The 23,316-nt window shown below is 33.5% G+C and overlaps 1 protein-coding gene across 1 annotated transcript in view; it reads right to left on the reverse strand.

Annotated features, from left to right (window-relative positions):
- ROBO1 (roundabout guidance receptor 1) overlaps positions 1 to 23,316 on the reverse strand; it is a 1,107,232-nt gene that overhangs the window by 304,295 nt on the left and 779,621 nt on the right. The window lies entirely within an intron of this gene.

Below are 23,316 nucleotides of genomic sequence, written 5' to 3' on the forward strand. Positions count from 1 at the left end.
CCAAATTAATTATCTGTACTATATGCAAGTATTTTCTTTTAAAAAATCTGCACAGCAAATGCACCTGTTCCCTGTTTTCATTATCTTTATTGCATGTTTGGTGGAAACAGCAAGACAAACAAAAACAGGGACAAAATGAGAGGATAGAAAGTATATGGAAAACTGAGGTCCTACCATGGTGCATGGCATGATAAAAAATGAAACACTATCATCTCATCCCACAAGGTCAAAATTAGCCTTTGCACTTTCGGTCCCCAGAATCATAAAGTTCAAAACTATAGAACAGACAGTGGCTTAAATTAAAACTGACTCAAGATTATAAAGGTATCAAAAAATAAGAAATATCCATATTTTTCTAAAAGAGTTTTACAATTCTAAGAATATTTTAAAATTGGGAAGATTAAAAGAAAAATTAACACTAGATGTTTCTATTTGATTTTAACGTGCTTCTATCAGAGACTCAAAGATTTTTATACTCAATTTATATTTAAAATTACCTTCATCATTCTCCATGCTTACTTCCAAACAAAATCACAATGAAAAATGTAGATCAGATTAACGTTGGTTTTTATCTGGTATAACATATTTCCAGTGTGTCTATAAATAACTGATTACTTTTCTTCCCAGCTCTTTCTGTATTTTATTTATAACAATTTTTAAAAATAGTTTTCTATAGTAAAACGCTTATTGAGACAAGGATTAATTTTTAAAGTAAATTGAGATTATATCCAAAATGCTTTTAAAATTTGCCTATTTAAAAAGCCGAATTAGTGCAAAAACCAAGTAGAAATACATTCATTCTTTTTCCAAAGTGACCTTTTCTAAATGAAAAAAATGGGCATTCATCTATAAATAATATTGTTTACCTAATATTTCTCTCCCTTGTCTCTCTCTATATATGTGTATATACACGCATGTGTGTGTGTGTATATATATATATATATAGTTTTTATTCAAAATATAATGTTAAGTGATAATGAGCAATGCTTAATGAAATTTGGAGAGTTGTAGCAGTTGTGACTATGAATCAACTATGGTTCAATAATAATTGGATTTATAATTTTCAATGTAGTTAAATACTGTAGCTTCCAGGAGTTATTGTCCAGCTTATTTAGAACCTAAATAGACATTAATGGTTGGAACCAGGTATTTGCAAGGGAAGGAAGGGAGGGAAAGAAAGACCCATATGGTACAAATAAAGAGTTTATGACCATCTCTGCCTTTGATGCCATATTAAATATAAATATAAATCTGTTGAGGGTGGTAAATTAACTTATTTTATACCTAGAAATATGACTAATTTTACAAAATCTGAATTTGCATCATCGTTTTTCAGCTGCAATAAAGAAAAAAGAAGAGATATTTAAGGAATGACTGTTAAAACTCCAGTCTCATGAAGTCCTTAGATATCCTGAACCTTTAGACAGGCTTTGGCATAAACTCAGATCATGTCCCAGTAAGATAATTTCTCCGGGGACATATCATTCACTCAGGTTTGAAGGATTTATCTTAGACAGATTCATCTAGCCTATTAACAATTCTAATTCAAAGAATCCAAACAAGAAAGGGGGCAAAAAGAAAAACAACTAAGTTGTTTTTCTTTTTTTCTTTTTTCTTAACCCCAACTCTCAGCTTCCAATCAGAAAACATCTTCCTTTTCTTTTTCCTTTCCTATGAAAGTGCTTATTAATATTGGTAAAGAACTGTAGTTAATACAAGACAGAGCCTAAATTGTTGTGATTAATTGTTATATTTCTTTAAGTACATAGTACAGTGCTGGGCCAGCCACAGGTTTTCAGCACACATTAATTGATGTTGAATAATACTTGATAATAAGTTAAATACAAGCATGTTGTGAGCACCGATGTCTGGTGATACTACATTTTTAATCAACTATTAAAAGAATACATATATATGTATGTATACATATATATGTATATATACGTATGTATACATATATGTGTATATACGCATGTATACATATATATGTATGTATGTGTATGTATACATATATAGAGAGAGAGAGACAGAGAGAGTAAACCATTTGTGGAAACATTGTAAAATAATTCTGATTTATTCTTTCTCCTATGACATAAGGTTAAAATATGTCCATGACATTTACATCTATAAATGGAAAAGAAATAAGAATGAAAATTCCATTTTGCAAAAAGACACACCTATGTCAATATTTTGGAATACCTATGGTCCATAAAACAGGCAGAGTATTAAATGTGATGAGAGAAATGTATGAAATGTATGAAAACCAATCATGATAAAAGTGCAGCTTAGAAAAGGTTCTAACATGGAAAAATAATAACTTTTTTTCAATTTAGAGAACTAAACTTAGTTATAAATTTTAAAGAACTATTTGATGCTTTTAACAATGAAAGGTGAATCATTATCCTTTATTTGGCAATTTTTGGATTTTGTTTCATGTTAATTTGAAGCAATCTTTCCTAACCCAATGTTTGCTTACTCTTCAGGGAATAAAAAATCACCAAGTAGTCTGTGCTAGGTCAGCCAAAACAAATAAAATATTGGCTCTATTAGATTTTGGCTTTCTTTCTTGAGCTTTTTGAGTTCAGACTGGTACATTGATTGTTAGTCTTCTCAACTACCTTCGAAGATGCCAGAAAGTATACCTGTGAAGTTGAGTACAAGACCCCTATACATTTTTCACACTCTTAGGAAACCTTATGTAGGAAGGAATGCTCATGGATACTGATAGCCTACTACCATAAAACATTCTGATAGGAAAACGTAAGACATCTGGCAATTGTCCTAATCTGCGGTGTGTTTACCTAATTCTCCGCCACATGTTTCTGCAACCAATTTAATGATCGTTTCTTGTAGGTCTTCCTGGAACAAAGGAATGTCACCACATTGACATGATTTTTCATATGCTTAGAAAAAGTTTACTAATTTTAGTTAAAAGTCAATGATATACTGACAACATATTATCTCTAAAACTACCATATCAATGTGAATTCTAACTACTGCCCTCAGACATATGTCATGCAATACGACCAGTTTGTGTTTGGTGGTCTCCGTGGCTCTTCCATTGGACTCGCAGGAGATCACCGTCACCTGAGCTTTAAACAGCGCAAGTATTCCAATATGGAGCTTCAGTGGACCTTCTGAACCAGGAAACTTACACATCTTCTACATCAGATCGTGCAAGGCCAGAATGAAATCCTGGCACTTTCACATCAATGACACTTTCCAGGCAGAGACAAGTAACTCAATTTTTTTTTTAAGTTGAAGCATTAAGTGTTGACTTTGACGACATAAAACAACAAGATTAAGTGTAAGTTAAGTCTAATCAAAATAGATTGCCCTAACAGAAAGGTGAACATGTCACAAGAAAAACCTCATCAATACAAGAGAAAGGGAAATTGTGTGTTCGCGATGTAAGCCAACTGAAGATTTACTGCTTCCCAGCTATTTACTTAGTGGATTGCTTTGTCAATATCTAGGCTTTAAAAGATTACCTGTGCCATGTCAGAAGATCCCAAGTATTGATCTCTCCTGGACACACAAGTCCTGCTCTTTTAACAGGTCATATTCAGAATGTTTTCTTACCTCGAAGCCACTCTTTCTTTATATCACAGAATAAACTGAGGAAGGTAAGTTAATACAGCTTAAATTTCTTAGGCGTTATTAAAGGACAACAAAGGCAAAGAGAAGGAACAACAACCAACTATCAATTTACCTCATTCTTTTATCCCATCTTAAATTTTGGGGTGGGAGTAGTTTATTTTTGAGTATTCTAATCCTGTGATAGTTTGATTTGTCAATGATGCATAGATGTCAAAGCCACAGCTCAATGCTTAATGCAAAATGTCTAAGTCTTGAGCCAATTAACTGTGGTAGAATAAATATGTAAGATGTTCATGTGTGAAAAGGAATCGCAAGTAAAATATTAACATTGACTGGTTCTTGTCTACAATTGAGTGTGGATTAGGAAAACAAATTGAAAATTGTATAATTTAGAACCTAAATTATTATTATAATTTAGAACTTAAATTATTATATGGCAGTCCTCTTGACTGCCATATTAATAGTTATTTTATCAAAAGAAGTAAAATACATCATGCTTTGTCAAAAACATATATATATATATATATGTTTGAGAAGGTAACTATCTCTAGTAAAAAATGAATGTGCCCTAAGTTTCATTTTTATGATTAAGAATCCCCCATGATTTGATTAAAGAGTCTCAATAAGTATGAAAATCAAAATAACATGGGGATTAATGAGCATGGGCTAAATTATTTTAACTATCTCAGCCTCAATTTCATCATCTGAAAGTGAGGATAATAATAATACCTATTTCATTTAGTTTTGTTAGGATTAACTAAATTAATATATTTAGTGTCTGGTACATAGTAAATACTCAGAAGTATAGTATTGGTTATTATTACCATTAACATGGCCTTTGACCTCAACTTCTTCCTCAACTTTAAAAAACTTAGATTGTGTTCTATAGGAAAGCTTTACTAAGGGCTAATTTAACCCACTGAGTTAAATATAAAATAGAAATAAATTAATTATTTTAGCTTCAATATTAAAACTTAATATTCTTCATTTAGATCTGATCAGAATTTCAGTGGTGCTGCCCCATATACATAAACACAATTTTCATACCTATCCGGTAACTACTCTCTCTCTCTAGTGGTTAAAAAGCTTCCAAACAGTCAGGAATGAACTTCAAGCAGTTTAATTATCCCCTTATGTCAGATATATGAACAGTTTTGTGTAAACACTGAGTGCGATATGGATGATTCTGGAATGAGAAATTGTCTGTAGTACAACAAACGTCCCAAATGGAATGTCTCTGAAATAACATGACTTTGTTCTCAAAGTAAGTCCACCTCTGAAAAAGTCAGAATTTTAGGAAGTTAACAATTATTAAAATAAAAATATTAGGGGGTGGCTCGGTTAGCTCGGTTGGTTAGAGTGCAGTGCTCTTAACAACAAGATTGCCGGTTCGATCCCCACATGGGCCACTGAGAGCTGTGCCCTCCACAACTAGATTGAAACAACTACCTGGAAAAATATACTTAAAATAAATGTTAAAAAAAAAAAGATTAGAGGTGGCAGAACATAAATGGTATGTTTGCAGACAAAATTTATAACAGTTCACTAAAACACTTTTAAACAGAACAAAATCTGATATGAACAGTTAAATTTCCTAAACAACTATTATGTAAAGGGAAAACACAGTGCATACTACAGCGCAGAAAAAGAGTTATACTATCAAATGAATTAAATATATAAAAGACCACCTAGGTTTCTGTGGGATGGAGGACATGTAAGGCTAGTCAACAGAATTAATGCTGTGAACAGAATATGCTAGTCAACAGAATAATGCAAAACTAAGGCTAAAGCGGCCTTCAGAAACAAAAACTAAAATATCACCTCTTGAAGGAATGATCCCCTACCCTTCCATCACCAAACAGAAATGTATGGAAAAACCATGGAGGGACATACCTTCTGGAAGTACGCTTCATCCCTGACACATATAATCATGACCTAAGCTCACTCACCAATTTGCCCTGAACATGGTGGCCCATATCACCAGGCTAAAAAAAAAACAACTGAAAAACATCAACAAAAATACACAAATTCTCATGAAAAGTATTAATTTTAAAGAACAGATCATAGAAAAGCACAAAAGAAAGATCATAAACATGGCCATCGTAACTAATCACATTTAAAGCTTTCTCCCTCTCCTTCTTTCTTTCTCTCCTCTACTTATCTATTTTAATAGAACCATTGGCTGACTTTCAGGTACTAAGATATCATTGATTACTTAATAAAGATAACCACCTCTTATCTGCACAATGCCTATCTCTGACCATTCCAAATTACTTTCCAATAGTAACCAATTACGTAATTATTATAAATTATGTAAGATAGCAAATAGCATTGCCTATTTGTAGATAAGGAGGAAAGGAAGTCACAGAGGTTAAGAAGCATTATCAGGTCCTTAGGAAAGCCCCAGAAATCAATTCCAAGTGTTAACCTTACAGAACATTTATTCACCAAACATTTTTGAGACTTTTTTTGTGCCAGGCACTGTTTTAGATCAGCAGCGATCAAGAGTGACAAGGTCCTTGTCCTCATGGAGTTGACATTACAGGGAGAGAAATCAATGGTAAACGATTACATTAGGTCATTCTAGCGATCCCAGACCTGTTTCGTTTTTTCGTTTTGGTTGTTTGCAAGTCACGCACTTGTAAACTGAAAAGGACTATGATTCCCTCACCTCAGGGGCTGTATAAAGAATTGTAGGTTACTTCTATTGGACAGATTCCAGAGAATTAAGCTGACTCCCAGAACAGCCTTGAGAGGTATGTCACTCTACTGTAAAGGGGTCTCCTCCTCCTTTGTATAAAATCAAAAGCCTATTAGGGGAGAAAAGATAATCGGATTGGGAAGAAGACAGTGCCGCTTGTTTCAGAAGTAGTTACTCCTCTCTCAAGGTACCTCTCTGGCTCATCAACTCTAGGTCCTTTGCCTTTGACCTGCATGAGCACCAGAAACTCAACAGCTTTCACCATGAACTGACTGCCCAAGTTCCTGAGACATGTGATTGAAGGGATGGAAATAGCGCTTTGAAGCAGGGACCTGACCTTTGAAATTAAGGACCTGTATTTTCAGATTGGCAAATATTTCATTTAAAACAGTTACATGTTCTATATGTAACACTATAGGGACATTACCTGAACTCCCCTGGGAGAGTATTTCAAATTTTAATCAATTCTGTTATTGAGTCAAAAAAAAAACAAACATAACATATGTGTTATATATTATATATATATTTATACATAAACACACACCTATATACCAGGGGTGCCAACAAAATGTATACAAGTGGACTTTTTGGTCAACATTGCTCAAGCCATAGTTCGCCATAATCAGAAGTGTCTGGACGCTGATGGTAACCATTTTGAGTGCAGAAGTCAAATGTGACTTGTATTCATCTTTTGTTATCGGTATATACTGAGTATTACAATTTTAATACAGTTTAATACAGCTTAATTACAATTTTCCTTTCTTACAATTTTCCTTTCTTACAATTTTCCTTTTTTTGGCACCTTCTGCATGTATATGCATATACATGCTATACATTATAAAATATTACTTTATGGATCCAAAGAAATGGTGCTTTTGAATAATAAAACAGTGAGTCATTATGCAGACATGTATACTAAAGTTTTCTTATATATATTTTTCATCCTAAAACGTAAGTTACATCTAAATTTGAATCTATAAAATAATTTCAAATTAAATATTAATCAAAGGTACAATTATACCAAATCAATTTCATGCATTGCCACTTAAAAGAATGAAGGCAAACTGAAGCATAAATTATTTATAAGAACAAATAATCCATAACTTTGACCTAATTATGACAGTAATAGCAGCATTTCAGGGCAAGAGTACAGGGAGGGGATTTCCTTTGTTCATATGTTCCCTATCCAAAATTTCATGGATAAATATTTTTCAACCCTACTTTAAAAATCTAAAGAAAATTTGATTCTGACATTCTTTAAACCATTAAAAAACAAAAAGGAGCTGTAACTGAATCCATATAGCACATAAAAATATTTCCACAATTTGTGTGTGTGTGTGTGTGTGTGTGTGTGTGTGTGTGTATGGCACTAACTGTTATAGCCAACAAATAAAATAGTTATCAATGTGAAGGACTACATTCTTCCAGTGTCTGGATTTTATGTCTTACTTCAAGCAAGTACAGAAAGTCCTCTAACATATTCAAATATTTAAGATTTTAAATATATAAATGTTCATTTTATGTATAAATATCTATTTTTTTAAATATTCATATTAAACTTCTATAGCAAATTTCTGTATTCTATTAAATTTTAAGTTTAACATTATAAGAGAAAATACGAATTACAAATTTTTTGGAAGGATTCTATGTGGTCATGCCTTTGATTTGTGTATGTTAGATTATTAAAACAAACATTGGCATATCATTTTACACTACACATTTAAGTATAATTGTTAATGAAAAGTTTGCTCCACTTGGGTTATCTAACAATATAGGGGGGGAAATGCTTATTTCTATTGATTTATATCCATAGATATTTCTTTTCGAGTATCTATGCATAGTTTTTGTTTTTCAGTATAAATTATAAAACTTAATTTATTTTTATTTAAAGTACATTAAATTTTATAGTGTGAGCTAATGATCAGAATATGTTAAATTAAATAATGCTGTACTTGAAGCTATTTCCAGAAGGATTATCTGAGATGATGCACAGACTTGACTTTTCATTAGAGTTGATTATAGAAAAAAAATATTTTTTTTTTCTAAATAGGAAAAAGAAAAATAAGGCATAATACAGACTAGGCCCAAAATCATAGATAATTTGTACAATCACTCATTTCTACTGGGAAAACAAAATGCCAAATTGTACAATACCACCTTCTAATATAAAGAAAAGTACTTTTTTTTTTTCCACGGCTGTTGGTTGGAAGGGATCACTTTTACAGACAGAGATTCAGTAATAACGCACCTTTGTGATTTCTGCTAGGTACTACAAGTTCCACAACAGTGTTTATTTAGAATGAAGTGGGAAAATACAGACATGTAAACTGATGACAATACAGGAATTACATACTATGGTAAAAGGAATATAGGGTGGTGAGGGCAAGGTTAACCTTGACTTGTCATTGGGGGAGGAGTGAGACATACAGAAAAAAAGACTTCAAGGAAGTGATGGTTCTGCTGAGCTCTGAAGTTAATACTTAAACAGTTTTTCCAGCTCGAAGGGATGGGGATGGGAGAATGTGAGTTCTAGGCCAGAATACCAGGATCACACAGATCCTTAACAAGCCATTTTAAAGAGTTTACACTTTCGAGCAATTGGGACTCTCTGAGGGAGCAATCAAGAGAGACAGATCAGATTTTTACGTGTAAAGAAGTATCACAGTTATCCAGGTGAGAAACGATGGTAATACTAATTAGAAAAATAGCAAGGAGAATGGAGATAAGTGGAAAAATTCTGAAGCTATTCAGGGAAAAAACATCATCAATATCTGATGATCAAGAGATGTGAACGGATAGAAAGAAAAGGATGAAAACATCGATGTCAGGCTGCTGTCTGGAAAGCAAGATGGATGGTGGCACCATTTTCACAGTTAGGAAAGAGCAGAGGGAAGGCAGGGATGCAAAGGAAGATGGTAAGTCTCATTTTTGACATTTGAGCTGGAGTGTAGAGCTCTAGAGTAGAGATAAGAGAACAGGAAGCGAATCAGAACAACATTGGTAACTGAATCCAGAGACTTAGGTGTGGTCCTCCAGGGTAGAATACAGAGCAAAAGGAGAACAAATGCTCCAGGAACTTGAACATTTCAGCAATAGGTTAAGAAAGACTCAGCTAAATAAGAAGATAAATAAGAAGAAAAGCAATATCATATATGTGGTATCTTCCTTTCAATACAAATTTTGTTTGGAGAAGAAATGGACCCGTTAAAAACGCATCTCTCCACGTACCTTTGAAATCAAGAGTGGCCATGTAACATAGTTCTAGCCAATGAAATGTAATAGAATTTTACTGGGTGGGACTTCCAGGAAATGTATAGTTTTCCTGATTTAAAAAAAAAAAAAATAGGGGCAGCCAGTTGGCTCAGTTGGTTAGAGTGCAGTGCTCATAGTACCAAGGTCGCCGGTTCGATTCCCACATGGGCCAGTTAGCTGTGCCCTCCACATCTAGATTGAAAACGACGACTTGACTTGGAGCTGATAGGTCCTGGAAAGACATACTGTTCCCCAATATGCCCCAATAAAAATTAAAAAAAAAAAAATTCCTCCTTTTAGTATAGCACAGAAAGGTGATATTGAGATAAAGCAGTCACCTTGCAACCACAAGGTAGAAATCCACATACCAAGGTTGGCAGATCAGAAAAATAGAAGGGAGCCGAATTCTTGATGGCTTTTTGGAGCCACCATATATTTGGTATACAGCCTTCATCAGAATTAAATTTCAACCTATTTGGTTAAATTGCCTGACTTTGGTTACATGCAGGAGGATGCAATCTTGATCTAGCTGGGTGCCATGAAATTCTGAGAAAGAGAATATTTCACAAAGAAGGTCAACTGTGTCAAATCTTTGCAAGAGGTAAATTATATCCATTATAGAAAGCAAAGTTTAGAAAGCTGAGGTCAAGACTATTAACAGTAATAAGATATCAGTGAGAAAGAGGGACAAAGCCACACATGGTGCTAAGCACCTCTTTGCAAGGTTTTGGTAAAGTGCTATATTTGAATTGCCTGTGTTTGGAATCTTGAATGGATTATAGACTCCAACATACTGATGTAAGAGAATGAAACATCCCTGGAAGACACAATGAAAACACAATAGTATATTATATCCTTACTCTTAAGTTCTTGAAACAAAGGAACCATGAAGATAACCACCCATCTGAACCTGATGCAGACACTTCTGAAATTGTATGCACACCCACTAATACAAAATATTAACATGCATCCAAAGTATTTTCTGAGAAAACAAATGTTTTCTTCTGAAAAAAATTTGGCAGTTCCTAAAAGTGTGGGAATCAATAATTTAGAAACCCAACTCAAGTTTCATATTATTTATTGATGTTTCAAAAGCTCTGAAGTCTTATAGAAAAAAAGGTATGTTTAACAGTTTGTTTATAGATGTATGTCCAAATCATTTTTAACAGCTCATAGAACTAATTCACTGCAACATATTTTAAGAAAGACCACAATGAACTATTTAAATGCTAACCATGCCAATAACAATAGCTTTAAACACAAAAAAATATATTAATCATAAAAGACATACCATGTACTGGTATATGAAGAATACCTGTCATTTCACAAATATGTGGAATTTGTCATCCAATCATATATGAGAAGATGACTAACTCTGGGAACAGAAAGCTCATTGTAAATGTAACCATACACATACATGGCATTAGTTTGTCAGCCTTCACCTTTCTGAAATGAAGAGATGCACTCTTTGGGATCATACAGATGGAAGGAGTAAACCTTTAAAAAGCCTAGCACAGTAAATAGCATATGGACAACAGTGACCATTTGCACAGTGCTCTGTTGGCTAGGCACAGCTCTAAGCAGTGTGTGTGTGTGTGTGTGTGTGTGTGTGTGTGTGTGTGTGTGTGTGTGTTTCGATTTAGTTATTCCTCCCCAAACCTCTACAAGGTAAGTAGAATCAATATCCCCATATATACGTGAGGGAACTGAAAGTTAGAGAGGTTAAGTAAATTCATGTAAGGTCATAGAGCTATGCTAAATGAAAATTTACTGAGTTTGTTGGGAACAAAATTTGTTTTAAGTTAATGACGGAATTAATTTTAACTAGGAAGAGTTTCCACAATGTACTCTATGGATAAGAGCCATCATACAAGGTTACGAGAATCCATTATATTAAAATAACACAAACTCTTCTTGGAGTAGGTGATAACAAATGCATTGGGATTCACGTGGGATAAATGAATAAATCTTTGAGGGAGGCTTCAATAATTACAACCAACATAGGCCAGAGAAGAACATGGGAGAACATACAGAGACCTAAGTGTTAACATTTTTAAAAAAGAGAAAAGAAGGAAAGAAAACGAAACTGTTAAGGAATTAACTTCATTGCTTACCAGTGTTACAATCTGACTATGGAATTCTGAGGTTTGTCATGTTTTCAGTTTTGGTGATTTAGGCAAAAGATGAGAGCAGCAGAGGGAAAGGCAACTGGCAGCATGTTCTCAATCCTCTGGCCATAAAAATATTTCCCCGGTCCTGTGGAATTTTGACTCATTGCTACTTTCTTTCCGGAGGTGGTCCCAAAGGAAAATACGCTATAATCATATTTTCCAAGAATTCCCTTAAGAAAGATTCAACAAAGTTGCAACCTGTCCTAAACCTCCATTTTAGAACTAAGGGAGGTAACTTGGGTAAGCTTTTACAAGTGCTGAGTTATAGGGCCAAAATCTCTCAGTCCTCCTATGTTAAACACAGGCTCGTGATCCATTTTCTCGTGTTTGACTGACGTAAGAATCTGATAAAACTGTAATTTAAGGTGACTCAATCTAGAAGCACAGTATTATCTGGTAAAGAGATACCGGGTGATGGAGGCGGAGAGACTGAGACAGAATATATATCCTTTGGAGGAGGGTGTGCTTTCCCATTTTCTTTTTAACTTTCTGCGTTTCTTCTAAATTTTACTCCACCATTTACTGAATTAGATTAAAAATGTCCCCATTTAGGCATACTAAATAACTCAGTCATAAACTTGTATTTCCCTTGACTCGTGTAAAATGTCATATGCTATTAAAACTTCAATGCAAACCTTAGGTTACATACACAACTTCGACACAACTTCAAATGCTCCTAAGCTACAATTTTCACCCTGGATATTAACAGACTAAGATTAGAAACTGTTTTATTACACTCAGAAACCCAAATTAGGCATCGGATATACTTTATTAAAAATTAGGCCCCACTTAATAACAGTCTTCAAATATATGAGCTGCCATATAAAAATATGGCTTTTCTGTTATCACTTAGCATGTACAACGAAAGAAAGACTATGCTGTAGCATAGGATTTCAGTAAATTAGAGTTATAACTCTCTTAACATATGGTGATGCATCTGAAGGATATTGATGATGGAGGCTAGATAATCTTTTCTCTGAAACTCTTTAAATACAACGAATGATCTTCAGATAATTTAAAAGTCAGAGGAATACATTAAATGACTTTCAAATGACCCTTCCAGCATGGTTCTATTCTTACTAATAAAACGTAGTTTTTCAACAGTTTTCGTTCTAAAAAATGTAAATTAAATAAAGAATGTAGCATTTCACTTTTGGATTCTGATAAGTAAATGCAGCCTTCCATGAATTAACTTAGAAACACCTAAGATAATTTCATGTATTCCTTCCCCCTTGATAAACAATGGTATGCATATTAATAAAGATTTGAGTATCCTATTCTCTGTTTAACATCCTAGTAGTTGTAAATATCCCTATATAGGAAACATTTTCTTTTTCCTTCTCCATTCAGGCACATATATTTCTCTCCTCTTCCAAACTTAATCCCTACCATACCAGTACACCACCCTCTCCCCACAGCGTGCGCTCTCTCTCTCTGTCATTCTTTCTCTCTCTGTCTCTCTCTCTGTTACTCAGTCTGTGTCTCCCTCTGCGCCACCCCCCCAATCCCACCATGCTTTTCTTTCTGTGGTTCGTCTCTGCATTTCTGCCTGTGACTTGCAGTCTCTACCAGTCGCTTCCATATCCCTCCCATTCTTCCCTGCCCCCACTCCTAACTGTTTTAGAAACCAGGACAGTTCACCTCCAATCATGCTTTATCTGCTTCTCTTACCAAAAAAAAAAAAAAAAAATCAACCACATGGGCTCACATTTCCAAAAGGTATGTTTGGCTCTAAGGGATGCGCAGGAGTCTATGAACACCAGTTTAGCACAATGTACACCTGTGCTTCTCAAACTTGAATTTGTGTATGACTCACCTTGGAATTTTGCTAAAACACAGGTTCTGATTCAGTTGGTCTGGAGTGCAGCGTTCGGCAACGCTACGTTGCTCCCAGGCGATACCAATGCTGCTGGTCCGTCCATGGTCCATATTTTGCGTAGGAGCCTCCATTTGCTGCCTATGGTAGAGGCAGTCCTGCCCTTATGTGAGTTTGCCTAACTCACAGCACTAGACACATACTATCCCTTTGGGTTTCTTCTCTCTCTTATCCCTATTGAGCTTAGTTATTGCAGCATCCACATATCTGTTGGTATTTACAGTGTCTTTTAACTAAGCTTTTTTTTAAAAAAAGTTTTATTTCACCAACCAGACCAAAGCCTAAGATTGTAATGAGATATTTACAACATTACTGTCCCATAATTTATTTCCCTTCATTTCTCATCAAATTTTGCTTCATTAAATATAAATCTACTGGACTATGACAATAACTTTACATATATAGATTACTGACAAAGTACAAGAATGCAAATACTTCTTTTTAATATTTATTTTGTGTAATTTTTCCCATATCCAAAAAGAAAAGGAGAAAGTAAAGAGGTTAGGTCCTGTGTTGCATATGTAAAATTTCTCTGCGGAACTTCAGAAAACCCTTCAGGTAATGCAAATACTAATTGTTTCCTTATCAGTCAGGGCATTTAAGTCCCTTTTTTTCCTATTAGCTGGTCATTAGGGTCATAAACAAGGGTTGATATTATTTAAAGGGGTCACTACACTTATGAACCAAGTTCGACATTTATCAGAACCGAAAATGAACTCATCTGGATTTTAGTACTATGTGAAGTAAGCTAAATTTCCTGAGTAACGTTATCCTTAGAAGAGCCACTTAAATATTCCAGAACCTTGAAAGAAAAACAAACACAAACAAAAAATTCCCAGGGAAGTGGTACTTGATGACTGCATCCTAAGTACTGAGCTTTCATTGAGTGTTTGAGATCATATGAACAGCTTGGTTTTACGAAGACGTTGTGTGAGACATGAGTGAAAAGCGTCCACGAGACTGTTCCTTGAAAAGGCATGCTGCAGCTTCATGACGTTCAACACACATGGAATAAAAGACTTCCAAGTTCCATGTTAGTCATGCTACTTACACTGTGCCCAGAATGGTGCTAGGCACTTGGGTCACAGCATGGTCACAGAGGTGACCCTTGAGCGGACTGTAAGGGACTGACTGACCAGTGGAACAGGAAGAGAACTGCACATTCCAGGCCGGGAGAACAGAGGAAAGAGAAATTGCCTGGGACCGTGACGGGCTGGAGTGTACTGACCTCCTGTTAACCATTCAAAGCTAACATAACCTAATACAAATCCTCAATTCCTTTTGCACAGTCATAGAATTGCCCTTACTTTGCCATCACCAATAACTGCATCTCTTGCAAAATCTCAATTTCTGTCTCACTCTCCAAAATTAAGCCAATCTCCAAACTGAATCCTCGCTTTTCTCTTCATATCCTTTACTATCCCTTGCTTCCAACTAACACCAGCTTTTGCCTGTAATACTGCCATAGCTTGCTAATTAGTCTTCCCCAATCTTTCTGCGACTCATTTTCTCTACATATGTGGTACTCAATACCATAGGAGTGCTATTTTAAAATGCAAATCAGATCACGTCACCTCCACCATTGCCTAAACACCTTCAGTGGAACATATAAAAGTCCAACACCTTTAACTTGGTTACAACACCCTGCATGATCTAGCCCCCACTTCTCTCTCTAGCTCATATGCCATACTAGCCATGTTTCCATATGCTCAAATATGCCAAAGCCTATCATTTCCTCATGGTCTTTTAGATGTACTGTTTGAAAGAAACACTTTTTATTTCACTCTGCACCTTGGTAATATCCACATGTATTTCAGTTCTCAGCTTAACCCCAATCCTTCCTAGTATTTGTCAGACCACAGAGTTATTGGAGCATGTTTAGTTGCTTATTTTCTGTCATCATCCATCCCCAACTAAAATTTCCATGAAGGCAGAAACCATTTTGTTTTTGTTCACCACTGAATAGCTAAAACTAAGCAGAATCCCTGGTAAGAGTTATTTAGAAAATCCACCATTATTGTTATTTCTTGGATAAACTATATGTTGGTAGTCCTCATATTTTTGTTTCATTTTTGACTTTTTAAAAACAATATTTTTAATGCCCACATTGTACAAAAAGACAGAAGTTTTGTGCCCTGAAAACATTCAATAGGACTTTATTCTAACCTGACATAAAAAAGTTGAAATCGATAATGACAATTTAAGATATTTATATTGTATTAATTAAAATTAATTATACTAAGAAGTTTTAGGTATATTTAATTAAATAAACTTGTCACCAAAGCAAAAGTTTTAAAATAAATATGAATGATTCTCTAGTTACTCTGTGTATGTGGGAAAGACTTCTAGCATTTAATCATAAATAAATTAGAAGGATTAAAAGGTGGAAAGATATGATGATAAGATTTTGAGCGATAACCAGATTCACCTTGTTACTTTATTGTTTTATAAAGACAGTAATGTTGATATAAGGAGACACTGCCAAGAATTTCCCATAAATAACTAAATACTGAATTGATTTTCTAGAAGCCTCAAGGGGCTTTATATCTAATCATCGGCTAGTGTTGAAATAATCACCTTCCTCCTTTCCTGCATGTATGAACACCATCTACTTTTTGAGACAATAAAAGGAGTGGCTCATGAGACTGGTAATGTACTATGTAATCTTTAACGCCAAGATCACTGGATTGACTCTGGTCCAGGATGGTGTATCTAGTAATATTCAGCAGACAGAAACTATTTTGTAGCATCTAATTTGAAAAGTTCAACCTTTCCATTTAGTCTTTATGCCATAGATATGTGTTCCAACACATCCAATGTCTTTTTTGGCCATCTAAGAAAAAAAATGAAATATTAACTGATCATTAAACGGTTTCCCCTATAGGGCACATAAGAATGTTAGGACATTTAGAAAGCTACGCACCAAAACTTCAACAGTAGTTAATTTCGGGTAATGAAATCACGAGAGCATGTGTGTATTTTAAAAGTGTTCAGTAGTGAATATATATTAGTTCTATAATCAGAAATAAAAGACAATTTTTCAAAGGTATCTAAGCGAGCTCTGTAAGCTTATAAATCATTTGTCTTAACCTGTCATTGGGAATAAAGGGAAGAAAGTGTGCTCCTAACTCTAAGATCTTTCCACAAATTCGCTAAAGATTAATATATAACAGTTACATGAGATGAAGAAAAAACAATAAAAGCGTGCCTTGTAAAGAAGTCAACTGAACACATGAGCCTACAATTTAACTAAGAGTAGTTTAAGGTCGACTTTATCCTGTTAGTTTTAATGAATGAATAGTACATGCCCTGACACAGCCATCTGCTCTAAAACCCACATTAAAATGCATCCTTTCCTGCTAAAATACCCACTGAAACTCAAACTTTCTCTTTATGCCTATCAACATTATTATCTCTCACATGGATTATGGAATATGGGTTTCTACTTTTATATTTCACATTAAATACTCTTTGGAAAGATAGAACAATAAAAAAAAAAGAAAAAGATTCCTTATGTGCTTTCAAAAGAATATCACAGCTGACTGCTCTCTTAATGGGGTATCCAAAGGATGCTGCTCTTACTTTTTCAACAAATAGAGAATATACACCGCATTTATTTGAAGGCTGATGTGCCTAACACTTAACTTATAACACAATTTAAATCTGATATTTGGATACAAGTGGCCTGATGGACTTACTACTTACATCATTGAGATTTCATGCTTTCCCCCCGATGTTCAGATTTATTTCTCACTTAAGATGATAAAATAACTATAAATCAAAAAAAAAAAAAGGCCAAACATAATTGTTATAAAAGGCAGAAGTATGGACCGAATGTTTGGGTCGTCTAAAAAAATTCATATGTTGACACCTTAATACCAAATGTAATGCTATTTAGAGGTGGGGCCTGTGGGACGTAATTAGAGTTGGATGAGTTCACAGCAGTAAAATCCCCATGACTGGACTGGTGCTCTTACACAGGGAAACAGGGACCTGAGTTCTCTCTCTTCACCATGGGAAAGAACCAAAAAGAGAACTCGCAGCGAAATTGACCATACTAGTAGCTTGATCTCCGACTTCCCAGCCTCCAGAACTGTGAAGTAAGTTTGTTGTTTAAGCCACCAATATATGGTATTCCCGTTGTAGCAGCTGGAAATGACTAAGCCAGGCAGCAACAAAACAATATATTCTCACAGATGTAAAAACTCAAAATTTTTAGCAAATATAATTATGTCACGAAACTTAGCAGTATTGTTTCTTAACCGAATAAACATATAAATTTTAAAAGAAAAATTTAATTTTATCCCAACCTCAAATGTTATAAAAATGAATGTTTTATTTGTTCCCTGAACAAAAGTAATTTGAATCAATATTATCTATTTGCATGTCCTGCATTAGCCATGAGGATTCAAAGGTAAGGGTAAAATTCTCATACCACTGATCTCAATTCAAGATTGACATTAATATATTCAATACATGCTTTATTTAACCGGAAATTAGTTTAAGAAAATTTAATTACTGAAGCATCTTATTTAAATTTTAGTATATTAACACACATATCTCCAGATGCCATTTGTATAAATAATCCTAATGTCTGACCATACTGGAGCTAAAGAGAAAAAGTAGTGAAAACAACAGTATGAATAAGTATTTATGATTTATAATCATGTGCCAGTCACTTTGCTACACACTTCATGCGCATTAATTTGATCATTGGAACAAAGACTCAGTGCATTTTAGAATATAAGTGTTCAAGAAAGTAGAAAGATATTGTAAAATCATTAAACTACATTACCCTTTAACATTTTTCCTTTAAATATGAAAACAAACATAAGATATATAAAAATGTTTTAGAATCTGGTCAATGTACTTGAACATGGCAAATTTTTAAAAAAGATAAGACAACATAAGTAGAGGAAGCAAGGAATATTTTTAAAGATACAATATAAAACAAGTTCAATTTCAAAGATAAGTCTATCAAGGAACCATGCACATGCACGCACTGCGTGTGCACATATGCAATCAGTCAATATTTTATAATATAATGGCATATTCCATTTCCATTGGCTCATGTAAACCATTTCACATCCGGGAATAATCCTTCCTTCTGTCTTCTACGGTCCAAATTTTGGAAATACATTCTATTGTATCCAGGTAAACACATGACTACTTGGCATACATGGTCAGTTCACGTTCTCATGTCACCCAAAGGAGGAAAATTGGATTAATTCAAATTCGAAATCACTTTAAGGAGCATCATTTAATATTAAGAACAACAAAAGATGATAATATATTGAAAGTCATGGGAAAATATTACTTCAAAATACAAACATTTTTACCTCAAAGTAACACCCCAAAGTTGACGTAAAGTACAGTATAGAGAACATAGTCAATAATGTAACAACCATGGATAGTGCCAGGTGGGTACTAGACTAATTGTGGGGATCACTGAATAAATTATATAAATGTCTAACCACTATGTTGTACAGCTGAAACTAATGCTAAATAATATTGAATGTCAATTGGAACTGAAAAAAAGGTATTTTATTTAAAAAGACCCCAGTTAATAAAATCTGGGGTAATTTAATCTTTGATTAATTGAAAAAAATGATTTTTTTTTTTTTTTAGGAAAGATAGTTCTGTAATTTTGCTGCTAAGGCTGCCAGCAGATGTCTGACTAGTCTGAAGGGACTTTCTCTTCCTCAAGAGAAAACAGCTTAAATAGGAAACAAATAGCCATATGCTGACTGTGCATTGCTTAGCAGATGATGTAGAAAGCCATGTCCTACAATGGAAAGTATGAGGGTCAAGGTTCAAATTAATTTTCCTTAAAACTCAATGCAATTAGCTAAGATCAAATTACTTAATAAATGTAAGTGGTATCAAGAACTGTACTATCAATTTGTGCCTGGCATAAAATGGAGTTCTAAATTTAATAATCGGCAACGTTGGGTATAAGAGAATAGATCCATAAAACAGTTTCCTAAACCTTTAGTAAACTGTCTAATAGAGCTAATACAACAAACAAGAAAATACTATTAGGTTCATGCAAACGTAATTGTGGTTTTTGCAATTATTTTCAGCCTTTTACACCGCAATTACTTTTGCACCAACCTAATACTTGCAAGACACTTTTAGAAAGCTGAGTTTGAAACTGAATTAAATAGTGAGTTTTCATGAATCTTAGAAACAGCAATATCTTCTAAACTTTCCAACTGAATGTCCCCACCAAGAAATAACATTCTGGGTTTGCAAAGAAAAATGATAATTAAAAATAAATTTTATAAAATGCACCTGTGATTAAAAAGGATTTTCCTTTACAGAGACAAACTTACAAAAATTTGAGGTAGGAACTTTAGGTATAAGGAGCACTTTATATTTCTTAGCATTCTAATTTTTAGACTTTATATTTAGGTGAGATAAGTTTAATTGCATCAAAGCTGAGCTTTTACCATATTGGCAAAGATCAGCACCAAAAGGCTGGCCATTGTTTTTCACTGGGTCTCACCTGGGTATAATTGGGATTTAAATAAAAATAAATACTCCTAATAATAACCAATAAATATAATTCTTTTGGTGCATTATTTAAATTGAAATAAAGATTAAAAATACAATACACAAAAACATTATAATTTCCATACAGAAACAAAAATTTTTAAATGGCATACTATATCCTTTGTTTTCAACGTTTGAGAGATTGACAATTGTCAGGAACCAAGAAATCCAGTTGTTGTTACAGCTGTAAAACTTAGTTTAAAGGCAAATAAAACACAGATAAATGTTTTTAAAAGCATTACTCACAACTGTGCTATGAAACCTATGTTGCCCCAAGGCACTTTCCTTAACGCTATTACTTTGGGCTACAGTTTCACTAAGAAATGTGAGGCAAACTTTGCCTTCCTGTGTCGTAGCCTTTGGTTAGAATAAGAATAGTTATTATTGAACTTCTGATACTTAAACTAAGGAAATTTGAAAAAATAAAAATAAAAAACAAAAAAAGTAGTAATATACCCCAAGAAAAAATAAAACCAAACTATAACATTACTTTATAGATTTAAACTACATCAAATATGACCCATGTTTCTCTGCCCCTCTCAATCGTTATGTACGTAACATACAAAATGCTTTGATGTGAGGATGCAAACACATTAATAAATGGTGACTGACAAGCAAACGCTGCCTAAAATAGATAAATGAAATACAAGTAAATTCAACTACTACATACCTATTTGTAAATCTACTGAAGCATGAATTTACTAAAGTTTCCAAATTTTTTTAAACCCATTTTAACTGCAAAATACTTATTTTTTTCCCATATAACTTGTGTCAAATAATACAATTTATCCAAATAAAAACATGGTTTTAATTATTGTCGTTAAACCAGCAGGAAAATCATTGAAAGCAAACACTACTGAAACTTTCTTTCACGGTTTCATATAATTATGATTATGATTATTATTATTATTATTAAATATCCTTATGGTCAAACTCTCCTTATTAATATCAAACTATATTGGATATATAATATCTATACATTTCTCCCTCTTCAAGTACATGAATTGCTGCTGAATATTGTCTTAAAGTATTTTTTAAAGTGCTTCTATTAAATTTTATGGCACAGATTATAATATTCTTTTCCTTCTGGAGCTTGAAAACATTTTGGAGGTATAATGAAGAATATCATGGTAAAATTTGTGAATTTTGCACTAAGAGACTACATATTTGAATATGTTACCGGTAAAAGTTATATAATGATCTTTTGTCTTCTTTCAGTTTCATGATGGTGTATTTGATGACTAAGATTGGAAGAGCTTTTCCCATAATGGACTCTTCAGGTAATAGAATGTCCAGCTTAGAAAGAGAACTGGAAACTTAGTGTCTTTTAAAATATCGACACAAAAGCCAGATTCAAACAGACAGCGCTCTAAATCCCAGTGCATTAGGGTTATCTTGATCATCTGAGGTAAAACTAGAGGTGTTTTAAAAAGGATGATCTACAGGTAAGCACTCAGACCTTCTATTAAAGCCTATAACTTCTTTTTTTTAAATACTGACAATGTCAAGCATGCAAGTAGAGTAGGAAATAACAGAAACATGAGATGATCTTTGATATTTCTGTTGGCACACACTTCATTTATAAGGAATTATCATTCCAGAGAATAAGCAATCCCTGTTTTTCTTCCCTCTTGATCTTCAGTTTCTTACCTACCGTATATAGGAGTTGGCCTAAGTCATACACATCATCTTTCTTGATTCTCTAAATTTGTTCTCAAATGTTAACTTAAATGTATCTCCACAGGAAATAATTAACCTTAGATATAAATGTGTCAAGAGTTAGAAAGATGCTTATATCATAACGTTGAAAGATGCCTTTCAAAACCTAGTTAGACATGTCCTTTTATAAATAAGTTGAAACTTTAAACTTCCTTTGCTTGTGCTACATTTAAAGTGGGGCTTTAAATAAAAGGAGAAAGTAGCTTTCTGTTGTGATTATAGCTTCTGTACATCTCACTGATTTAGCTCTAAGACCTTCAATGATAATCAATGCAATAAGAGAAAAAACAGTAAGTTGATTATCAATTAACAGTCAATAGAGAAATACAAACTTGGGTTTCAAGTAAATGTTTTAAAAATGTGAATGGCTGCTTCTGACATAGTTTTAAATGGTTACTTTAATTTCTTATTCTATCTAAATTTTATATGAGACATCTTTGCCATTCTGTCTCAACTTAAGTACTACATGGCTCTGTAAGTATAATCAAATCATCTAAATTCTCTAGGGCTGATTCCACATTAATAATATGACTGAGTTGAAATAACCTGTTTCTAAATATAAATATAAATTTCTAATTTACAATTATCCGAGGTTCTATATATTCAAGTTCTTGTTGAATGTTGGAGATAATGTTAGTGATTAAATGAAAACAGATTATATAATTACAATTTTGAACCCAAATTATATCAAAATATCAATCATCAAATAATACATAGTTATGCATAGAGTTTCACATATAATTACATACAGTTAAACTTAAAGTGAGTTAGATCTAAATTTCATTTGTCTCCCCAATCCCTATGTAATTCTCAATTTCTGTTATATGTTCATATACACAGTTGGATTATATCAAGGGAATGAAACTTTCTGGCTATCGCTTGAATGTTTGTGGAAAACAAGAGAAGCCCAGTTCTTATTCAAATACAATACATATCTAGACTCTAGAAATAACAATTTAATCATTAGTCAACAAATCCTTCTTGAGATAATGTCAAATGAGCTGCCTTTAGTATTGTGTAAAAAAAAAAAACTGAACCATCAACTACCTGAAGGTTACATACACGTTTTCTTCTCAGGGTGCAGGTCAGTAGCCAAGATAATAAAGTATGAGGCATATACGTATATTTGTCTGGATACAGCTTTACCAAAAATATATTTCTAAACATTAGAAACACTTTAAAACCATACCCTACAGTACTAGTTAAAAGTATTTCTCCTAATAAAGACAAATGAAAAATATCCCACACTATTCTTTTATAAAATATACTTATATTCAATATATTTAAAAGCAACAACAAAGGGGAATAAATCAATTTCAGGGAAAATGTTCAACAGAAAACAGCTCCAAATCAAAACTAAAACAGTTCAACAACTAGGTATAAATCCCAATGTAGCTTGAATAACCAGCTAGGATGAGAAATATAAAAATTCAAACACTGGA

This window comes from Rhinolophus ferrumequinum, chromosome 2 (assembly GCF_004115265.2).
Source record: "Rhinolophus ferrumequinum isolate MPI-CBG mRhiFer1 chromosome 2, mRhiFer1_v1.p, whole genome shotgun sequence".
NCBI classification, from domain to species: Eukaryota; Metazoa; Chordata; class Mammalia; order Chiroptera; family Rhinolophidae; genus Rhinolophus; species Rhinolophus ferrumequinum.